Here is a 23,056-nt window from a genome sequence, read left to right as displayed (position 1 = left end):
CCATGTCCCATCCAGGCTTTGCCCCTCAGCCTCACCTCCTGCAGAGGGGCCAGGGCTGCTCTCAAGGGAGTTTGAAGGCCCTCGGGCACCTTTGGAGAAAGGATGCCACTGAGATATCCAGCCAAGGGAGGTCTTTGGGGTTTATCTGCTTTAGGGGAGGGCTGGCTGGGGCTGTGCTGCTCTCCCCCTGCTGCAGACACAGCCCTGCTGTTGCTGTTGGATGAACTCTCCATGTTTGCTGGAGCTTAAGGCTCGAGCAAGGAGCTGTAAAAAGGGAGAACAACATCAAAAGCAGAAAGTGGAAGGAGGCCAAGAGGAATGTGGCCAAGTGCCCTTTCCTTCTTTCTCTTGCGCTCCATGAGGGAAATCCCCAGCCTGTGGCACATCTCTGGGCCAGACATGGCCCTGATGGCCACAGCTCTGCCACCACAGGGCCACAGGACAGGAATGGCCCTGATGGTGGCTCGGGGAGGGCAGGGGACTGGGGAGAGGAGCTTCTGATGCAGCCAGGATGGAACTGGGCCAGAGCTCCCACTGCACTGCAGGATTGTCCACATGGAGTGGCTTCTGCCACTGCCTTTGGTGGCACGGGCAGGTGGGACCCTGGTGGGATGTGCTGGGTGCTGCAGGGACTCTGGCTGGATCTGGGGAGTCTGGATTGAAGGAATGAAGCAGGGGAGGAGATCAGTGGGTGCCAACACCCCACAGACAATCCCAGCTCTGTGGGGTTCATCCCTGTGACCTCATCACCAGCATTCCTGCCCCAGGCAGCTCAGGAAATCCACAAGGGAGTCCTGGAGCTGGCAGTAGCTCGGGAAGCATGGCTGGCACCCAGGGTCACCTGGCAGCTGCCCCACGGGGTGACCCACATGGTGTCAGGGCTCTGTGACACCCAGCACGGGGCAGTGGAGGCTCCCCAAGGAGCTGCAGCCCTTTCTGGGCACAGGGTGGCAATGCCCTGCCTGTCCTGAGGGTCTCCTGCCCTGGCAGAGGGCAGAGGAGGTGCCAGGATTTGGGCTGTGCCCTGGGAACAGCCATGGGCAGCCGCAAACCCGCTGTGGGTGACACTGCCAATGCCATAATGATCAGGTGCCAGCGCTGCTGGGGTTTGTCCCTGGTTCAGCCCTGCTTCCTCCTCCCACCATCCTCCTTTTCCCGGGGTTGGGCAGTCCCAGAGGCACAGCTGGGCCCACACAGGTCCCTGACTACCACCACCCACTGCAGCCCTTGGCATGCAGGCTGAGGAGCAGAGCCTGGTTTGGGGAGCAGAAAGAACCATGCTTTGGGAAGCAGGTTCAGGAGCAGAGCTGTGCTTTGGGAAGCAGGTTCAGGAGCAGAGCTGTGCTTTGGGAAGCAGGTTCAGGAGCAGAGCTGTGCTTTGGGAAGCAGGTTCAGGAGCAGAGCTGTGCTTTGGGAAACAGGTTCAGGAGCAGAGCTGTGCTTTGGGAAACAGGTTCAGGAGCAGAGCTGTGCTTTGGGAAGCAGGTTCAGGAGCAGAGCTGTGCTTTGGGAAGCAGGTTCAGGAGCAGAGCTGTGCTTTGGGAAGCAGGTTCAGGAGCAGAGCTGTGCTTTGGGAAGCAGCATGACAAAGGATTCAAACCCACTGAACCAGTTTGGTGAGCGCAGAGGTCCGTGGGGAATGCTGTGCTCATGGAAACTCTCCTGGCATCGCCACAGTGCCAGGCAATGTGGGGTCTGCCCTGGCACGGTGACCACAAGTGAATTTGGGGTGTGCTTGGGGCTCTCCTGGCTGTTTTGTGTGTGGAGGGGATGAGTTTGGTCCCGTTGCAGCAGGAGCAGGTGCCACAAACTCCACACTGGGAACAACTGGCAACATCCCCAGCAGCTCCACAAATCTGCTGCTCCTCTCCCCTCCATCCCATGAGGTGGGAATTGAGTAAGAAGTCTGAGCATCCTTCTGTTGGAGAGAGTCCAGAGGAGACCACTGAGGTGATCAGAGGGATGGAGCAGCTCTCCTGCAAGGAAAGGCTGAGAGAATTGGGATTGTTCAGCCTGGAAAAGAGAAGCTTTGGGGTGACCTAACTGGGCTTTCCAGCGCCTGGAGGAGCTACAAGAAAGATGGGAAGGGACTTTGGACAAAGGCCTGGAGTGACAGGATAAGTGGGAATGGCCTCTTCTCCAGGTTGGACACCCCAGCTCTCCCAGCCTGTGCTCTCCTCACCTCCAGTGTGCCCCATGGGAAGCACTCCTGCTCCTCCCTTGGCCAGGGAAGCAGAGCTCAGCAGGGCTGAAGCATCGCTCAGGCACTGCCTGGCACTGCCAGAGCCATCCCTGGGCAGCAGAGAGAGCTCCCAGGCCAGGGGTGCTGCGGGGTACGTGACACACACACCGCCCCTCTGCAGCTGTGCACAGATGTCTCGGGATCCTGCTGTGTTTATTCCCATTCCCAGCTGCTCCCAGCTGACCCTTTAGCTGGCTGTGGTGCTGGTGGGACTGGTGGAGTTGTTCCCAGTGTGGTTTTTGTCAGGAGCTGTGGTCCAGAAACCCTCTGCACCGGGGGTTTGGGGTGCCAGGGCTCTCTGCACTCCCTGCTCCTCAGCACAGATCTCACTCTGCAGCCAGTGCCTGTTCCCAGGGGATTTCACCCCAAATCCTCATCAGACAAGACCTGCTCCATCATTCCAACCTAACTCCTGTGCCCTGGGGTGGGAGGCAAGAAGGGCTCTGAGCTGAGCAACGGCTCGGGAAGGAGACAGAGAAGCAGGATATTCCCTGGAACAGCAGCAGCTGTTTGCACAACGAACGTGTGGCTGTGGCCTAGGAGACCAGCTCTGCCTGGAGACCTGACAGTGGGAATAAAGACGTCGGCAGCGCCGAGACAAAGGCGCAATTGTTGCAGCCGCGGCTCGGGAGGAGAGAGGCTGCTTTCAGTGTCCCTGGGCGCTGCCAAACAGCAGCTGGAGCCCGTGGAAAACAATTCCCCAGTGCCCCTCTCAGCACTGGGAACCTCCCGGCAGCTGGGACCTGCTCGGAGCATGGAGCCTGCCTGGCACTGGGGACCCACAAGGGACAGGAGCTGCTGGGACAGGCAGGGCTTGGGACTGGGGCCAGGGAGAAGCCAGGCTTTGGCTCAGGGTGCTGAAGGGAACCATCCAGCAGTGCCTCACAGGGAAACGCTCTGGGAATTTGGAGCCCAGCTGGCCCCAGGCTGTGCTACCACTCGGGCCTTGGTGAGACAGGGAGCAGCCATGGCTGAGGGCTACATCCCCCTGTCCCCATCCTGCCTGTGCCACCTGAACCAGCCCAAAGCCCCCCTGTCACACACTCACACTTCTGCCCGCAGAGCATCTCCTGGCAGCTCTGCCCCACAGCAGGGATTTTGCAGCAGCCTGGGCGTTTCCTACCTACGAAGCAGGAGCTGGAGCCAGAGCCAGGCTCTCCAGTGCTGCCCTTTTTCTCCCCAGGATGGATGCAGCAGCCCCGTTTGTCAGGATCATGTCTGTGCAGAGCCAGGGCTGGAGCTGGAGCCGTGCCTGGGCGCTGTCCCAGGGCTGCTCTGCTCCAGCAGGAACGTCCTGGGCAGGAAGCATTGGCTGCTGCACACATTCACACCCTCCTGCTGCCAGGGGATGCCATGGGAGAGCCTGAAGGAGGAAAACATGAAGCATTTTGCTAACAGCCCTTAAACAGCTTCCTCTCCCATCCTGCTTTTGGCTGAAGCCGAGGAGGAGCTTCCCTACCTTGCTGAACACTCCGATGGCAAAACTGGGGTTTGGATGCTTTTCCTTCCTCCTGGAAGTGATGAGGAGATCTCTGCCAGGCCCTTTCTCCTCCCTCACCACAGGACAGCCAGAAGAGTCTTTTCTTTCCCAGAGATGATGTTGCTATTGACAAAAGTATGTAGACACCCACCCACTCATAAATAACTCGGTTATTGCCAAACAGAGCTGGGCTTTGCCATAATTCCCCGTGGATCTGTGCTGTGGTAAGTGTTGTTTCTCTCTCCAGCAGACCAGAGGCCTCTGCAGCAGATCCTGGTTTCAGTTGAGTCATGGGGTCAGGATGCTGGGAGCATCCAGTGCAAGGCATTTTAATCAGCCCAGGAGGAGAAGCTGTTCCAGCAGGAAAGAACAAAGCAGTTCAGCACTTTATGGCCTGGCTGTGTGAGCTCAGCCTGTAACACTTCCAGGAGTCCAGGAGACACAAGGATTTCCCATCTTCTCTCTCCATCAATCAGGGCCCTGGGGCACTTCCCTGTTTCATCAGACTTCCTGCAAGAAGGAATTCAGTATTCAATGAATGGCAGCCAAGATTTGTACCAGTGGGATTATTTCAACATCAGTGCATGATCCTTTGTGGGGTTTGTATGCCAGCATGGACAAAGTGGGCAGAAGGTGCTTTTTGGCAAACCTTGAGCGTTTCTCCCACAAGTAAATCCTGGAATATCCTGAGTGGGAAAGGACCCACAAGGACCATGGAGTCCAACTCCTGGATGAGGGATGTTCAAGGTGGGGACAAGAGGTGCAGGGATGAAAGGCCTGATCTTTTTAGAAGTGTGGGGTTTGGCAGCATCCTGAATCCCTTCCCTTCACCCCCCTGGTGTTCCTCCAACCCCACACCTCCCATGGCACACAGGACTGTGCCAGTGGGGAGCAGGACCTGCCACGGACACCCAGAGGTGACAGAGAGCAACATCATCTACTCATTTTCATGCCCATGCCAGGGGGTGGGAGGAGATGAGTTAAAGATCCCTTCCAACCCACCCCATTCTGGGATTCCATGGTTCCATGATTCCATGAGGAAACAATAGCAGCAATCCCTCCTGCACATGGTTCTAGAGATGTATATGCATAAAATGTCTATTTTACGCTGTCTCTTTGTTTAGCAGCTTTAACTGCTTCAGAATTAATGGCCTGTAAAGATTGGAACCAGACGGAACTGCTGCGAGGCTCAGCTGAAGCAGCTCCTCCTGGGGGCTGTGGTGAAGCTCTGCACAACATCACGGTGCCATCTCGGCTGTTTGATTCCATTTCTCCCACTGTCCTGGCAAGAAAGAACATTTTTTTTTAATAATGAACATCAGTGTTTGCAAATATGCTGATTGTTTTCAGCTTGGTGCATTTCAGTGGTAAATGAACAGCAGCAAACAGCCAAGCCTCCCATCCATGCCTTTTTTGGGGTTGAGCAGTCGGTTGTGGATGCTTCAACCCTCCCTAAGAAGAGGCTTCCTTTTCCTGAGCTATTCTGGCAGTTTGGGCCTGATTTTCCTCTCTGAATAGAGCCTGTCTGTTGTCAGCTGCCAGAGGACAGATTATCTCCCTGTTCTCTGTGCTGGAGCGTCCTGGCTGGGGAGCCCTGAGGGATTACCGTGGGATAATTTGGTAATAAATAGCCATATTTGTAATATTTGGTTACAAATCACATCCTAATGTGCTTTAATAATGGGGTGTGTTTACCATGCAGGCACGAAATTTCTCTTTCATCACAAGCCCTCAAAGATTTCTTCTATCTTTTAATCTAATCCTAGAGAAACCTTGGACACGATCCTTACTCCTTTCTTTCATCACACTGCCAAATTTTGTTGTTGGTTCTCTTCTCCCAGACCAGAAGAGCGGCAGCACACGGAGAGTTTGGTGCAGGACCTGATCAGCAGAACCATCAGCAAGGGGAAAAATTATACATTTTGCTTGCAAGACACCATCCTGGAGTGAAAGGAGAGGATTGGGAAGGTGCAGGAGCTCCTCTGGTCCCAATTCCTTGGATCTCCCCAGCTCCAGCCCTTCCTGCCAGCTCTGGTGCTCCATGGAGGACCTGGTGGTGTAAGTGCTGGAATTTCAGTTTCTAAACAAGTAAGGGAAGTGTCTTTCAGTGTTTCTTTGTTGTATCAATCTCGTATTTCATGGTGGAGGCTTAAAGCTGGTGAGGCTTAAAGCTGCTCTGGCCCAGCCAAAGGATGACAAAAGACTCACCTCTGCTCAAATACCTGAGTGCATTTGTGGAGGCAGTGAGCCTGGGCTTTAATTAACACAGCAGCCATAATTACACTCACGGATTTCTGCAGTGAAGAGGGAAATCAGAGGCACTGCTGGCCTTCTGTCTCCTTTCCCTTGAGCCTATGGCCTTGGTCACATCCCAGAGCTCCTGGAAGAGCCTGTCCAGCAGCAGTCTCTGCAGAGAGTCCAGAGGAAGCCATGGAGATGCTCCAGGGCTGGAGCTAGGCTGGGAGAGCTGGGAATGTTCACCTGGAGAAGGGAAGGACACAGGGAGAGCTCAGAGCTCCTGCCAGGGCCTAAAGGGGCTCCAGGAGAGCTGGAGAGAGACTGGGGACAAGGGCTGGAGGGACAGGACACAGGGAATGGCTCTAAGATGAAGAAGGGTGGATTTCAATGGGATATTGGGAAGGAATTCCTGGCTGTGAGGGTGATGAGGCTCTGGCACAGGTGCCCAGAGAAGCTGTGGCTGCTCCTGGATCCCTGGAAGTGTCCAAGGCCAGGCTGGACAGGGCTTGGAGCAGCCTGGGATAGTGGGAGGTGTCCCTGTCCAAGGCAGGGGTGGAATGGGATGAGCTTTAAAGTAGGTCCCTTCCCACCCAAACCATTCCATGATCAGCAGGAGGAGAGGCTGTGATCAGGAAGCAGCAGGTCTATGAGGCTGCAGAGCTCAGATTCTCAAGCCCTGGTGGGACCCACAAAGCACAGGCTCATTCCAGCTGCTTTCCCCATCCTGCTTTTGCAAGAGCCATGTCCCCATTTGAGCACCTTTGAGCAGTTCCCCTGATTTAACAAGCTCTGTTGCAAACCTGCACTCATTCATTAATGCTCAGGCTGTTCTTATTCCATCCCCTTTTTAATAACACCCATTCTCACCAGTGCTTATTTGGGATGACTGTGGGGAGGTTTTGAAAGCAGATACAGGCTTTGCAAAGCACTTATTATGGCTGTGGCTCATCTTCTCAACCCAGAAATTGCATCTTCCCCCAGTGCCCCAAATCTGCTTCCATTTGCTGAAGCAGCAATTTGACATTGAAGTCGGTTGGTTCTTCTCAGTGGTTTCACATTTGACTTCTCAGGTTTCCTGAGGAATTTGTTGCAGACTAATGTTTAATTGTGCTCTGGTAGGGCAACAGCTCGAGTTTAGCAAAAATACTGCTAATGCTCAGATCTGGAATGATTTAATTCAAAAGCAGATGCTTTCCCAAAGGAATGGGTTTATTTAGATCCTAATTTTAGGGAAATGCTTGGGCTGGTTACAACCAGCACTACTCTGTCAGCATGTAAAGCTCTTTGCAGTGTGCTCCTGACACTTGTGACAAACCGATTATCCCTAATTCTCCCTTCCAAAGACTCCACGGCCAAGGAGAGGAGACAACAACCATCAGAGCCTGTTCTCAGAGGGAGGAGAATTAATTCACTGACTTTGAAAACTGCTCTGAGGCCAACTCTGACAGAAGTCATCCATTAACAAAAAACGGGAGCGATGTCCACATGGGACACGACTTCAATCAGATTCCCTTTCCAAAACTCCCTCTGCAATGAGAGATTAAAAGGTTCTCTGCTGGCTAAAATCAAGCACTATGAAGGCTTCCAAGTGCTCTCCTAGCGGGATCTGGATGCTGTCCTGGGTTCAGTTGGGGTTTATAGAAGCCACAAGCCTTGTCTGCAGTGTTTTCAGCTCAGATTTTAGCTAAAATCTTCTATCAGTGGTTTAGTAATGATATGGGCCTGGGAGAGCTGTGCACAGCAAAGGCTTCTGCCATGGGGAGGAGAACTCCAGTAGCTCTTCCATGGACTGTGGATGCTCCTCTTGGAAGGAATGGCCTGAAGGTCACCCTCAGGGATGTACTGAGACACCTTAAATACCTTGTGCCTTCTGTCTGGGCACTAAATGACCCCACAGCTTCCCGAACTTCCTATTGCCTCTACAGCTCCTCCTGTTACCTCAATTTCAGGCTCAACCCACCCCATGTATCCTCAGTGAGCCTATGGCTCACAGGTGTTGAGCAAGCCCAGGACTTGGGCCAGTTGGGGACCAGAGGATTTGCTCTTGAGCAGAGACTGCACTGCAGGTTTCATCAGTGTGATGACTTTTGGGGATTGGTTTTAATTGGGGAAAGAATCCTTGAGTCATCCAGGCTCCCAAGCCCTCGTCTCCCCCTCTTTCACATGGCATCTTGATGTCCTGAGGGTTCGCTTGTCTGTCGCCAGCGCCTTCATCTCTGCCTGCCACGAGTTAATTGCCACAGAGCTCTCTGATCTTCACGACTCTCTTGTCATCTTCCCCACTCCTTCTCCAGGAGCTTTTTCCCAAGCTTGCTCTGCCTGTATGATTCCCTGTGCAATGACTGATGCTGGCACTGAACACCTCTATTTATAGATGTCTTCAGCACTTATTTCTTTATCACTTACTTTGCGTGGCATTTCATGCCCTTCCCAGCTGCCACAAACCTTCATCAAATCGAATAACTTGGGAGTCGCTTGGACAAGGGGGGCTTTGATTCCTTCAGAGTTTGTTTTCTTGCCCTTAAAAGCAGTTTTTAATGCAGACACCATTCCACATCTGAGTGCTGCTATTAGGGATTCATTCAGTTTACCAAAAACTTGAAAATAGCTGAATTGGGCCATTTGGTTGCCTGGATCCTTGGCTGGTGGATGCTTCCAATTACAATCAATTCACAGAGGCGGGGGCCGAAATTTTCCTTAATTCCTGCCTGTCTGCTGCCCTGCTGTTTTCTGTGATAAATCCTCTTGGCTGCAAAAATTAAAACGCCACGATAATGCTTAAGATCAGTTGCCAACAGCCTCCTGTGCTGGGCCCTAGGACCTGCCTGCTCTCCCCAAAGCCTGTTTTATCTCTCAAAAGGCTGGGAAGGGGCTGTCTCTCAGTCTTTTTGCTTCTGCCACTGCTCAGACTTCCTAGTTTTCTGCCTTTTTTGAATTTCATAGCCTGCCAAGATTTTTTTCCCCTCGGATTATCGTTATTTTCCATGCTTTGTATGAACGATTTGTATTGCTATTCCAAGCAACTGCAGCACATTCACTCCCCCCTCCACCCCCCTTCCTTAAAGTCGCTCATTTTTGGGAGATGAATAAGAATTTAAATGGGAATTCTCCCCCATAGTACTGAGAGCTGCTGTCATTTCCCCCAGCTCTCATGTCTTTTTAAAGCAAGAGCAGAAAGAGATGTAGAAAAATCATGGCAGTTTGTGGCCTTTGAGCACAAGCTTTGGATATTATCGGCAATTTTTTCCTCCTGGCAATGATGGAATTTCACAATCAGGTCTCCAGGTCTGTTGTGGAGTCCCAGGGGAAGAAATTGCCTTCTAGAGCCTGTGTTTACGTTGTCTCCTCCAGAAAGCTCGGGTTTCACAACATGGTGATTAAATTAGATGACAGATTGAGTTTCATCCTTCAGCATTTTCAGGCAACTTTTAATTCCACCATCAGCCACCCTCTGGTTTAGCTCTAATTGGAGCAGCTCTGCTGCAGCCATGCCATGCAGTGTGTGCTGCACTTTCACTTTGCTCCTTGGGACCAATTTCTGCAGCTACACCCTTATCCCAGCCACCACCTTCCTTCTTTTCCTCCTCCAGCTTCAGATGTGAGACAATTCCTGAGAGTTCACCTCTCTGGCCCAGCCTCAGGGGTGAGCTGATTCACTCTGCTCTGCTTTAGCAGCCAGGGCTTGGGAGCAGAGGCAGGAAACTTTTCCAACTGCAGCCTGAAAAACCATCTTGGGGAGGGAATTTTAAATGGTGGGGAAGGTTCACATTCCTGGGCTGTGGAGCTGGGGGGGCTTTGTTACCTGGGACTGGGGCTGAGGGGCTGTCAGGGACAGGGAAGCAGCTCTGGCTCCAAGAGCTGGAGCCCCTCTGCCCATGGCAGGGGTGGAATGGGATGATCCTTAAGCTCCCTTCCCAGCCAAACCAGTCTGGAATTCTCTGCTCCACTCTGCCCTTGCTGCTAAGGTGACACTGCCTTTAATCCACACACAGACCTTGCTTCTAGCCTGAAAAGGTGTTTTTCATGCTATGTTCCTGTGCAGCTCGTATTTAGAGCTGCAGCATCTGCATGAAAGCCACACACCCTTTATTTGCATGCCTGAAGTGCTGAGTGAGCAGAACAGGACCAGCAGTGGCTGCACAGCTCAGGATGAGCATCACACATGTCCTTCCCAGCCCACATGTCCTTCACAGGGTGCATGCAAATGGCCTGGCTGCCCAAACTGAAAATAAGCAACAGAAAATGCCCTGGGAATTCTTCAGGCAGCCAAAGTGTCCTCAGCCACCTGTGGGAAGCAGGGGACCCTCAGGAGAGTCAGGGATCTAAAGTGGCATTTCCAAAATCAGACTTGGGCTCTGCTGTACCTAGAGTGTCCTGACTTCTGCCCAGGCTGGGAGCAAGAGGAATAAGGTGTTAGAGATTTAAGAGAAGGAAGATGAAGAGTAATGGAATTATTGGAACACAGATGAGTGATGCAGGAAATGTATGCAGGTGGTACAGCCTTTCCAAAGGCAATTCCCACAGCACACCGCAAGGAAGTTGGAGATTCAGGAGAGTTCACCAAAAGCAGGGAGGGCAGCTGTGGAAGAGAGAAGAGCATGTGGTGAGACACTGAGAGTTTGGTCACCTCAGGAGAAGAAGGAAGGTCAGAAATGATGTGATGGAACTAGAGCAAATTCTGAATGGCCGAGAGAAGATGCAGCAGAAAGTCTCCATTTATTTTTTTTGCTGTAACATGAAAACAGAGGAATTGGAAGGCAGGACCATTACCCTCTATAACTTGTAGCCACAAGGAAGTGCTACCCCTGGCTTAGGAGGACTCAGAAGGGGAGTGGACTGCTGGATCCTAGGATTGCCCAGAGTAGTCCTAAGGAGTGGTATGGAAAGTGTGTGCTCTGAAAAGTCCTTTCCCAGAGCTCCAAGCAGCCCAGGAGGAGACTCAGCATGAGGAGATCACCCCTGTTTGGCCTGGCACAGCACAGCTGGCACAGCTGTCCCCACACACAAGATCTGGTGTGTCTGGACACAAACCAGGTGTGGCCTTTGGTCGTCTTTCACAATTCCCTCGTTTTGTCCCAGCAGGTCTCACAGCAGAGGCCTGGAGATCCTCTGGACACTGTGTCTTTCACCTCAGCACCCTCAGGCCTCTCCTCCCAAGCTGCAGATGAGTGGTCAGAACTTTTCCCTCTGCTGCTCTCTGCACCTTGTCTTGTACTTGCTCACCCAAGGGAGGAGCAGGAGATGAAACCAACCCAGGCCCTGCTCCCTGACACACTCTCCTTGTCAGTGAAGGGTATGACTTGCACAAAACTTCTTGCAGACCCTCAGGGCCTGATGGAGAGGGCTCTCTGCAGATGGCTTTCCCCCAGAACAGTCGTCTTCTGTCTCATCAGGCAGCTTTTGTCAGTCCTGGTTACATGCTCCGTCTAGCTCAGGCTGGGAGATCCTCAGGGCCCAAAGACCTCTCACCCTCTCCTGTCCCCCAAGTGTCCTGTGCACCAGAAGCAGGACAGAAATAGCAAATCCCCATTGAAGTGATCAGGAGCAATTTGGGAGCTGTGTGTTTCACACAGCAAGGGAGAAAACATCCATGGCTGCGCCAGGGAGAGCTGCACCGAGTGGAGAATGTCACAATCCCCTCTGTCCCCCACTTGGGAGTTTGAGGAGAATAATTTGATTGAAAGGCAAATCCTTTAATCTGCAGATATAAATCAGCAGAGTGGCAGAATTGCTTAGGATGGAACATATCATATAGGGCATGTCCTGTATGTCTTTTCCCTTTGAACAACCACAGGCCCTCCAGCTGTTAACCTATTTATAAAAGGTAACTTAAGGCTACGCGCAAACTCCTGAGGACATTTCATTCTGTCATTACAGCACAGGCTCAATTTTTCTGCCTCAGAATAATTGGGCTGGGTTTATGAAGGCCCAGGCTAGAGCAGAGATCAGCTCTGATGCTAAAAGCCCTCTCCAGAGGAGCAGGATGAAGGCCAGGCTGCCCTGTGCTTTCCAGGACAAGGCTCTGCTTGGAGAAAGAGCAATGCAAATATCAGCCTCTGCAGGCTCTCCCCTTCTCACAGGAGAAATCCCAAGCTCCATTCCTGTGCTGTGTGTGGGAAGTGTCCTGGGTCACTCACAGCAGGGCTTGTGGTGCAGGACAGCAGCTGGAGCTGTGTTTTCTGGCACCACAGAGCTCTTGGCAATGGAACTCACTGCCCCAGCCTCAATGCAGCCCCACAGCCACCTTTCTCCTCCTCCTCTTCCTCCTTCTCCTCCTCCTCCTCTGGCCCCACACCAGTTTACAGCTGACGGAGAGATCCCAGATCAGGAGATCACAGGGTATGCCAGCTGCAAGGCAAATCCCATGACCAGTCACAGAACCTTGACAGGTCTCTGGGATGGCAGGGATCCCTGGCCAAAATTCCATGCCTTCCATTGTGCTGGAGTCAGCTTTGATGAGCAGAACAGCCTGTCTGGCTGGCAAATGTCTGCCAGTGACCCACAATGCTTTTGTTGTCTCTGGAGCAGCGTCCTGCCTCACTGAGTAGTTACCTTCCCCTTGCATCCCTGATCCATGATAGGGAGTGGATAGTGATGAGAGGAGGGTTGTTTTGTGAGAGTATTCAAATTTTCCAAGCTACTTACAGACATTCATTCCCTTTCAAAAGTGAATGAACCGAAATTTCCTGAAAATGAGTCTGTTGGGTGCTGCTCCAAGTGTGGAGGCAATTCCCTGCTCCACTCAAACCCTGTCCAGATCTGGCTCATGAGTTCTTCTTCTCAATAAGAGTTCAGGTTTGTTACTGACTGACTGCACTGCTGGGCACTCATTTTTGGACGTGACCCCTCTGCTGCTTGTCCAGGATGAGTGAGGGATGTGAGGAGTGACAGCTCAGCCCTCGGCAGTGCCGTGTCCCTGCAGAGCCCAGACAGACCCCGCAGCTCTGCCCCTGTCGGGCACCCACCTTTGGCTGTCACATCCCGTGCTCCGAGCAGGGAATGACAAACTCTTGCAGGAAAGCTGCCTGCTTCATTACTGCTTATCTCCAACACTTGTGCTGTCAGTGCCCTGGAATTGGCTGTGTCACGCAGCGTCCTTCATTTGCACCGGCTCCCATCAAAGCGGTGACAAACGAGCATTGCCCAGACGGAGCTTTCCCTTTCCAGCTCTCCCAGGGCCCACAGGTGACTCACCCAGCACGGGTCAGCCGAGAGCAGCCCCGCTGCTGGCCTGCCTTACCTGCCCTGCTGGGCTAATGGGGCTGGCCAGGAATGACTCCTTAGGGAGATGAGCTGGGTCCTTTCCCTTTTCCCCAGCCACTTTCACTGTCTGGCTTGATGAAAGGGCAGAGCCATTGCCTAAATGCCTTCTCTCCCACCACCAGCCCCACCAAACCAAATCCCCCTTTGCTGTGACAAGGACAGACACACCTGTGGCGTCTCACAGATTTTGTCTGCCTGGCACTGAGGACATTGGTTCATGCTGCCCTCTCTTGCAGGCCACATGGGGATGGAGAGGACTCGGAGTCTGGAAAAGCAAGTGGAGAAGTAGGTTATATTCTTTAGAGGGACAAACAAAGATAAAGGAGATGCTTTGAATTTTTGCATAGGGGAAGTATGTGAGGAGGCAACGAATGGAGTGTGGCCTGAAGTTGCTCCTAGGAAGTAGGGAACAGACTTCAGATTTTAAACTAAACCAAGGAAATGTCATATTAAACAGTGCCCTGGGAAGCCACGCTAAGCTTGGGTAGAATAATAAAGTAGCCATGAGCTCTTCTGGGCAAGGCTGGTAAATACAGGAACAGCTAAGAGGACACATCAATCAGTTGTTCACCTAGGAAGAGGCACAGCTGGGATTCCATTGATGATTTTTTTCACTGATTATCTTTTTCATTGATGATCTTTATATGGATGAGTTTTGAGGAGTTACAAGAATTCACCTGTCTGGAGGATAGAGTTGCAGCTCATGTTATATAACGCCCTTCCTTCCATCCATCCATCCTTGGAACCAGATGAGTTTTAAGGTCCCTTCCCAGCTATTCTGTGATTTATTTGGTTTCATGGAAGGAAAACCCACAGCTGTTGGGCTGGTGGGAGCCCAACCTGCCAGGGTCACACAGCCAGGCTTGGGCAGGTCGGAAGGCCCTTGTGCAATTCCTCAGGGATGTTTGGATTACGGTGGACAGCTGCTTGCTGCAGTTTATAGTTTACAATGGACACACCTATGGCATTAAAGGGCTCTACTCTGCTGTATGATTTCAGGTGTGCCTGGCTGGGATTTGGGTGAGGTATCAGCTGTTGTGTGACAGAGAGAAGCCTGGGAACACTGTGTCCTTAATCCACCAAAGGTTTACTCCTCTGTGACCACTCTGCAGTGAAGGCATGGCTTTGAGCTCTCAGGTTTTTCTTTCAGGAAATAAATTCCAGGCTCAGAATTTAGAAGAAATGACCCAGAAGCTCTTTCTGAAGCTAAAAGCAGATCAGCCCAGTGGTCAGACATGTACCCTAACATGGTGCTGATTGAAACCCCTGATTTTTATTGTATTACTGAGTTATAACCCCCTGCTTTTTATTGTATTACTGAGTTGTAACCCCCTGTTTTTTGCTGTATTACTGAGTTGTAACCCCATGTTTTTTGTTGTATCACTAACTTCCACAGACACAGGAAGCACTCACCTGCTCTAGCACCAGGGTGTATCCTGTCTTGGACACAGGCAGCAGAAAGGCTCAGAGGGGAAGAGAGGTAGATGTCCTAAGGAGAGAGAAGGATCTTTAAGCATTTGATGATCAGGGTAGGCAGGGACAGCCCTGAAATTCAAACCGCTGCCCGACCCTCCAAACGAAAGCCATTAGGATGCTATTTTATCTTGGAGCTTAAAATAGCACATGGTACAAGCAGTTGTTATGGATCTGCCTTTCATCAGGACAGGGGATTTCCCCTTACCAGCTCTGGCTCTGGAAAGGTACCCAGGCTTGGGAGGTTGAGGGAGGAGGGGTGGGCAGAAGGTGCAACTTACCCCTACCTGGATGGGGTGTGCCCCTTCTGCACCTCATGCCAAGGGTGTTTCCTCCCTCCAGTGACCAGACATGAGACACACCTATTTTTGTTTTAATTTAGTCACCACGCTTTGATTTTCTTATCTGGCAGGCCAGCGTGTCCCATATTTTCATGATTTAGTAGCTCTGCAGCTCCCTCTGGGCAGATGGGTGACACAGAGCCCTGGGGACATGCAGGAGCCTTGCTGTCAACAGACAGGAGATGGTGTCCCTCCCTTCCTCCCACCCAGGTTAACTCCCAAAATACGCTGTAATGGTTTTATCCATGATGAATGAGGCTGAATGTTCCTCCTGCGAGGTTGGTGTCACTGCAGCAATCCAGTGTCACCTCGCTCTCGTCAGAGGGAGTTTCAGCCATGGGAAATGGTTTCACTGAGGGCAAACAGCTGAGGGTACAGCGATGGTGGGTGAGGGAACAGTGACTGGTGTCACCTGCCTGGAGTTGTGCAAAGTGTTTGACACAGTCCCACATGACATCCTTGTCTCCAAACTGGAGAGACAGGGATTTCATGGATGGAGCACTTGGTGGATAAGGAACAGGCTGGATGGTCAATGACCAGTGGGGTGCTCAGGGGTCAGGGAGACCTTAGAGCCTTTTCCAGTGCCTAAAGGGACTCTAGGAGAGCTGGAGACATGGACAGACTTTGGACAGGGGTTCGGAGGGACAGGGCATGGGGGAATGGCTTTTTGCTGAAGGAGGGTAGATTTAGAAGGTTTACTGGGAAGGAATTCCTGGCTGGGAGGGTGGTGAGGCCCTGGCACAGGGTGCCCCGAGAAGCTGTGGCTGCCCCTGGATCCCTGGCAGTGTCCAAGGCCAGGCTGAACAGGGCTTGGAGCAGCCTGGGATGGTGGGAGGTGTCCCTGCCCATGGCATGGGGTGACACTGGATGATCCTTAAGGTCCCTGTCAACCCCAGCCAGTCTGGGATTCCATAACTGTGCAGCTGTGCCTGCTGTAAAAGCATGGCCTTTCATCCCTCGCCATCCTGCCATCTACATTTCACCCCTATATCCTGTTTTCCTGCTCTCCTCCTGCCCTCCTGCATGTGCAGAGGGCTGCATTTCTGGGCCAGAAGGGCCACGGAGGATTACGAGCAGCAGCAGCACGAGTGGTCCCTGCTGTTCGGCCACCTGGAGGGGCGGCTGGGCACTCCATCTGTCCCTGGGCACTGCTTTGTCACAAGACTCCTTCCAGCTCCTTCATCACATCCGCGGGTTCTGTGTAATGCAGGCATGCACACGCTCCCGGATTTCTTCTCCCCCTATAAATATTGTCCTTTCCTGCCCCACCTCACCCCTCCCAACGCATGGGGTCTCCTTCATCCTCTTAGCCTTGTCCCTCAGCCGTGTCCCCTCAGCTCCTCTGTCCCTCAGCCGTGTCCCCTCAGCTCCTCCCTTAGCCTTGTCCCTCAGCCGTGTCCCCTCAGCTCCTCTCTCCATCAGCCGTACCCCCTCAGCTCCTGTCCCCCTCAGCCGTGTCCCTCAGCTCCTCTCTCCCTCAGCCCCTCTCCCCCTTAGCCGTGTCCCCTCAGCTCTTCTCTCTCCCTCAGCCGTGTCCCCTCAGCCTCTCTCTCTCCATCAGCCGTGTCCCCTCAGCTCCCGTCCCCTCAGCCCCTCTCCCCCTCAGCCCCGCTCCCGTCCTCCATCGCCGCCCCTGGCCCCGCCCCAGCCGCTATCCCCGCCCCTCTGCCCGCCCCGCGCCGCACCCGACCGCGCTGCCCGTTCACCGCAGCACCGCCCCCTCCCCGCTCGGCCGCGCACCGCCCGCCCTCGCGCTGATTGGTCGGTGTGGGGCGCGGCGCGGCGCTGACTGGCCGGACGGCGCTGGCCCCGCCCACGCCGCAGCCAGCAGGGTAGTGCGCTCGGCGCGCGGCCAGCGCGGCTCCGCTCCCCGCTCCTCCTCCCGCCGGGCCCGCAGGGGACAGCGACACTCGCCAGGCGCCTCCGTCCCGGCGCTGCCCCGCGCCCCCGCCGCTCGGTAAGGCCGCGGGGAGGGGGCTGCGGCCGGGCTCGGGGCGCGGGGACACCGCTCTGCGGGCGCGGCGCCCTCCGAGGCGGCGGAGGGGCGGCCCGGGCCGAGCGGGGGCTCCGGCCTCGCCCGTGTGAGGGGGGCCGGGGCCGGGCCGGCCGGCTCGGGCCGGGGGGTGACAGGGGCTGCGGGGCGCGGGGGGCGCGCAGGGAGGGCCCGCGGCATCCCCGAGCATCTCCCGGGGGAGCCGGCGGAGGGAGCGGGAGCTGCCGGGCGCGGCTTTGTTGCTCGGGGCAGGGGCTGGGCTGGGTCCGGGGCTCTGAGGGGCCGCCGAGGCTCCCCGGCCTTGCTCCCTCAGGGTCCCTTCGGCTCTGACTCCCCCGGCGCAGGCAGCCGCGGGTTTCGCTCAAGGGCGGCGCGGCCGTTCCGCACTTCTCCTTGGGACCTCCCGAAACTTTTTGTGCCGCCTTTCCCCCCGTCCTTCCCCTCTCCGCTCCCGTTGGATCCCTCGTACTCCCGGCTTTATAAGGCTGGCTGCGGGCTCGCAGCGGGACCCGGGCTGAGGGATGAGCATGGGCAGAGCCGCGGCTCGGAGCGCTGGGTGTGGCGAGCCGGGGATGCGCCAGGCTCCAGGCCTCTGCTCAGTCATCGCAGCCTCGGCCGAGCCGTCAGTGCGGAGCGGGCCCGCTTTCGGGATGAGCAAACTTCTCTTGCAGGGAACGCCTGCGTTATGAGGTACCAGAATTAAAGAAATGTTCGCCACGGCGTGATGCAGGCTTGTTGTTAATAAGTTTAAACTCAAGGTGGTGAAGTTTTTGGTTCTGCAGATGCTGTTCTGCTGCCAAAAGCTGCTTCTAAGTGTATCCTGGTAGTATGAGTGTTGTAAGCTCTCCCTCTCTTACAGGGGTGTGTTAAAAGCCTGGTCTGTGAACGTCCTAAACCTGAATTTAGTTGTTTGTGTCTCTTTTCTTTAGGTGGTTCTTGGTCTTTCTTACTTGGTTGCTCCCTCTCTTGTTTCCTTCCCCCGATTCCTGTATAGATTTAACAAATCAACTCATTGATTTTTGAGTTTTTTAAAAAACATTTTATTTATTTTTAAAGCTGATTTCATCTATTCAATGAACCACGCTCTTCCCAGCTTGCAATTTCAGCTGAAAGGCTTCTTGAATAAGACAATAGCCATCCAGGTCCTGCCCAGTGTTTCAGTGGTGGAGTAACAAGCCTTGCTTGGGGCCTCCTGCTCTGCATGTGATGCTGCTCTAGCTTCCTTTTGTAAACTGAAGGGACAGGACTGCGCTGGAGTTTTACAACTCTAAAGCTTGTTTTCTCCTTGCCAGGGCCTGACTGTCCCATCTGGTATGTTTTACTGGTATTATATCTATAAGGTGCTGTTGCAGCTTCATGAACTCCTCCTTTATTTGAGAAAGAGAAATTGTAACTCAGAATAATTCAGGTTCACAATACAATTGTGATAAAGGTGATGTTGGCTGGACAGAGCTGTCTGTTAAATTTACTTCATGGGTTTTTGTTTGTTTTTCTTTGTAAGAACTGATGAAATTTCTGGTTATCCTTCCAGATGCATTTTGGAGGATTCCTGGGCTCTTTTAAAGTTTTTAATTTTTTATTCTTTTTTTGCCTTCTTGCATCAGAAGAGAAGGGCTTTTTCAGTTTGAAAAAGGGCTTAACATACTTGCTATTGCAACAGCAGCAATATCCTGTGTCTTTTGTTTTGCGTGGTAATAATTACATGTTAGTGACAAATAATAAGCTTGAAGGCAGAATAGCTGATCTGTTTGTGACTCTGATTGTTGACTCTGAAGCTGAAGGCCGTGGATATTATTAAATCTGTTTTTCTGTGTCTCTGTAGAAATGACATCAGGGAAAGATCAGATAATACAAAGAAGTGTCAGTGGTTTGAAGATGCCAGCCCTGGGAGTTCAGCTAGGGCCCAGTGTTGCCATGGGTACAGTTTGTGGGTCACCCCTGGTTCCCCCCGAGCCCTCAGCTGATATTAGGAGAGGATTATGTCACTCCTGTCCTTAAAGAACAAACGGGGAGGCTGTTGGAGGACACTTATGGCAGCGGATCCTCGCTGGGGCTTTGCTGTCTGACTTTATCAGCTTGTTTCTCCAAAGCCAGGGCTGTGCCAGGCACTGTCCCTGTGCTGCCCACTGATCCCAGGCAGGCTCCAGGGAGTGTGGGACACCATGGCTCTGCTCTGGGAACTGCAGGACCTCACCCTTGCAGCCTATCTGGAGATCTGTTTTAACAAGTTGCCTAATTTGTCTGTGGGGAGCTTTGAAGGTTGTGAGTGCTGTGGTAAGTGATGAGTGCAGCCCTGTTTGGGTGAGCTTTGGAGTGACCAGGGGGTGAATAATCACCCCACAGGCTCCCAGACACTGCTGAAACCAACCTGGGCTTACTCTGGGAGCAGGGTGTGCTAGTAAGTGTCATTTACAGATGGAAATACTAATTCTGTAGTATTTGGGGTCAGTGCACTCGTTTGTTCCCTCCCAGGAACACCAGGCAGTTTAAGTCAAGGTTTTAAATAGCAAAGTAGTGCCTAAACTGTTCTATGATGATATTAAACACCCCCATGCCTCCAACAGCCTGAGCAGCAGGAGCACAAAGAGAACAGAAGCAAATTGGGTTTTTGGAGGGGCAGAAGGTGAGGCTGGGGCAGGACTGGATTTCCAGCCTTAAGCTCGTTATGTGAAGTCTGATGAGTGCTCAGTTGAAACAAATGAGTTACGTATTCCTGCTGGTAAAAGGGCTGACACAGCTGTAATTTCAGGGAATGGAGCTGTAATTATATCTGAGGTCCCAACCCCTGTAGTATTTTAGTGGTTGCCTCTCTTCCCTAGAAATAAATGAATCTGAGCCATTAAATCAGATCTGAGTTCTTGCAGAGTTCAGGTCTGGTTTACACCCATTGCTGTTAGCATGTTCTTGCTCTTGTGTACCTCAGGCTTGAACTTACCTGCTGTTGGCTGAACTAGTGATGTCTCCAGCTGAGAACTCAGTGCTTGAACTGCATTTGTCTCTCTGCAGAATTTGTTGATGTGCAGCCTTCCAAATTCTGACTTACACCAAACTTATGACTAAGGGAAACCACTGGTCAGGCAGGATTTAAGTCTGTCAGGATGAATTCAAGCCACTTGCAATTCAAATGAAAGTGATGGTTACTTGAAAGTGAAATAATGTGTAACTATACCTTGGTTTGGTCCAGAAAAACCCCAAATGATTTATTTTGCTAGGCGAGACATAGATTGGAAGATAAAATTCCAGTCTCCTCCTCTGAGAGTGGAGAGTTCAAGGCATGTTAGTCATCCTGTTGCTGCGAGTCAGATTGCAGACAACAAAATTATAATTTGTGTAGGTACTTGCTGAGTTTCAAAGGCAAATTGAAGAAGCTGATATTGCTCTGAAAGGCAGAGTTATTTCCTGGAACTCCGTGTTTATGCTTCCTGTCCCAAATAAAACAGATGAATCTCTTGCTTAGTCAAATGTCTGTGTCCACAGCTTCCTCGTCCTTTAACAACAATTGAACTGATTCTTTCTGTGCTTTCTTTTTTTCCTCCTTGAAGGCAAATGACCTGATAGTCAGGTGTAGATGAGAGAAAGCAGGGGTCTGTGGTTACAGCAGACAGGAGGGTGGCAGAGAGCTGAGCCACCAGCGCTGCGTCACCTGCACAGAGCTCATCTCCCAGAAGAAAGGGAGAATGTCCTTTGGAACAGGTTCTTGGGAGATGATGGAAAAGCTGGGCTGAGCAGAGCAGGTAGGACCCTTGCATCCTGTGGGGGCATTTCTCCTCCTACAGCTCAGAAACCAATTCCATGGCTTAGTGTTCTGCACATGTGGAGGAATTTCTCGTGGGAAGGAAAGGTCAGTGAAATCAGTTGCTGTAGACGTTATGCAGATTTGAACTTGGTAATGAGAAGAATGAAATACTTGTGGCTCACACTGCTGCCCTGTGTTGCTGCTGGGGAGGTTTCTTAATATTCCACTAGAAATCATTAAATATTTAAGTTTTTTAAAATTATTGAGAAATCTGACCTCAAAGGATTAAGAACAGACATTGGTGTGATGCTCTAGCACTCTTAAAAATTACATCGGGACAGTGCTGAGGATTTGTCCCAAACAAGATCTGTCTTGGACTCCTCTGAGTAAGTTACTCATTGTTGTATGTTGCCATAAGTGCCCACATTTTGGTATGCTGGAGAGCAAAGCTTTTAGCAGTTGTTGCTCTAGAAAACACGGGAGACAGCATGTTATGGGAAGTGTAGGTTACTCCCTGGATGAAAAATGGCTGTATATGTAAATGGTGCTGTATTCCAACTCCATAATGCACATTGTTCCCTGGAAATGTCTGCGGGAAGGTGGGAGGGTGGTGGGTTATTTATTCTGTTCTCCACTGGAGACAGGGAGGGAAGGGGCTGACTTCTCCCTCACTTTTAGAAAAGGCTGCTCCTTGTTGCTCCTTTAATCCTTGCCTTATTTTACCTCCTGCCTCTTAGAACTTTTCTCGGGGAGAGTGGCAACTGCTGAATTTGTAGTTCCTCCCGGGAGTAGCAAGATACCAACACTGAGATAAAGCTCACAATGTCCCTGTGATTTGAACAAAACTAGCAAACAACAGAAAAAATAGTTGTAGTTGCATTATGGAGGGAGGTTTGTGTAATGCAATAGGCCCTGGATTAGCTTTCCTTTGCCAAGGTTGGATTTCCAGCCTCTTGGAGCTGCAACTCTCCTTGTAAAGAGAGTTTAGCGCAGACAAACACGGTGCTGGAGTCTGCACCCTGCCCAAAATGAGTGTGTTGGCAGGGTAGAAGATGGGCTGTGTGGGTGGGAGGAAGGTTAAGTATCAGGTGTATCCCTGAGCGGGTGACGTGACACACACGGTGTAGCTGCGGATTAAATGGGATGAGCACTTTGCCCTGGCTGCGTGCTGGCTATCAGGCTACTCCGAGGAGCTGCAGGAGGCTTCTGGGAGAAGTATGCACTTAATCACATCCATTAGCATGATTAAAATCCTGATTAGCCTGTGTCACTCACTCCCATTTTCCACCTACACTTCGCCCCTTTTGATCCGGGGTATTTGCAAGTATGAACAGCAGAGAGGCCGGGAAAGGCGCAGGCTCCAACCATGGGATGGCTTTTTGAATGAAATGGATCCCAGAATTCTGGGCTTTGTATTGTAACAAAGTTCCTCAGAAAGCTGCCCAGCTGCTGTCTGAACAGAGCATCTGGAAAATCAGCCCCTCACAGCTGGAGGAGCCTCAGCAGGGCTGTGGGGAATCCAGTTGAGCGTGGAGTAGGCTCGTCTTGCTCGTCAGGCAGGTGCTCAGGGCTTGCTCATGTTCCATATCTGGTGTGTCCTAACACTTGCATTTTAACTTCTCCATCCCTGTGTGCTGAGGAACTCCTCATGCTCTCCTTGCCTCCAACAGCCAGGGCTAAACTGCCTGGAGAAGAAATCCAGGGATGGGATTAAAGGGAAAGACAAGGCTGAAGTTGCGGTTAGGGAAACTGCAGATCAGCTAGTTGGATTTTGACAAGAAGTGGAAAAAAAGGCAAAAAGTGAGGTAATTGTGTAAATCACTTTGTGTGAAACTTTTTTTAAAAAAAAACTTTATTGGTTGGGGAGATGCTGTACATACTAAAACTAGATCTTTTTGGAAAAGCAAATGTCTCTGAGCATTAGGTCATACACTTCCAACACATTCCCGCCTGGGAGTGAGTCATTGTTCCTTTTGTAAAATTGTATTAGAGCTACATCATCCCCAAATGCTGTTTTCCAGCTGAATTTAGGGTGTTGACACTTGCTCTAAACAAAGTAAAACGATGGGAGCATTTATCAGACCAGTTTCAAAGTGTGTTTACATACTCTGGAGTTGCAACTCCTGAAGTGCTGGAGCTCAGTTTGTACTTAGGAGTGGAAACCCTCAGCTCTCACACTGAGGATTGGAGCAAATATCTCCATGCAGCTTAACTGGTGTTTGTGAAGTGATTAAAATCCTCTGGAAGGGGCAGAGAAACAACCAGGTGTTTTTACCTGGGCTTATTTCTC

At 51.9% G+C, this 23,056-nt stretch overlaps 1 protein-coding gene and 1 long non-coding RNA gene across 13 annotated transcripts in view; one reads left to right on the top strand and one right to left on the bottom strand.

Moving 5' to 3' along the window:
- Positions 1-1,552: 1,552 nt before the first annotated feature.
- On the bottom strand, positions 1,553-16,455 carry LOC146440656 (uncharacterized). 2 transcript variants are annotated; one of them, XR_014849634.1, is made up of 5 exons: positions 16,148-16,455; positions 14,637-14,712; positions 13,392-13,488; positions 3,702-4,232; positions 1,553-3,605 (listed from the first exon to the last, which is right to left on the bottom strand). It is a non-coding gene; the product is annotated as an uncharacterized LOC146440656 (long non-coding RNA). The 2 variants fall into 2 exon arrangements; XR_014849635.1 differs by lacking the exons at positions 1,553-3,605; positions 3,702-4,232 and adding exons at positions 4,681-5,004; positions 5,513-5,772.
- A 407-nt stretch (positions 16,456-16,862) lies between these two features.
- The window catches only part of MAP4 (microtubule associated protein 4), a 141,836-nt gene continuing 135,642 nt past the window's right edge, over positions 16,863-23,056 (top strand). For 10 of the 11 annotated variants that reach the window (XM_085050023.1, XM_085050021.1, XM_085050029.1 and 7 more), the window contains exon 1: positions 16,863-16,994. The gene's annotated coding sequence lies outside the window, so the exon portion shown is untranslated. Of the gene's footprint in view, positions 16,995-17,578; positions 17,721-23,056 lie in introns of those variants that run through there. The other variant, XM_085050019.1, reaches the window with a different exon arrangement.

The sequence above is a fragment of the Lichenostomus cassidix genome, chromosome 2, assembly GCF_008360975.1.
Source record: "Lichenostomus cassidix isolate B80296 chromosome 2, HeHo_3.0, whole genome shotgun sequence".
Taxonomy (NCBI): Eukaryota; Metazoa; Chordata; class Aves; order Passeriformes; family Meliphagidae; genus Lichenostomus; species Lichenostomus cassidix.
This window is presented reverse-complemented; position numbering and strand designations above follow the sequence as displayed.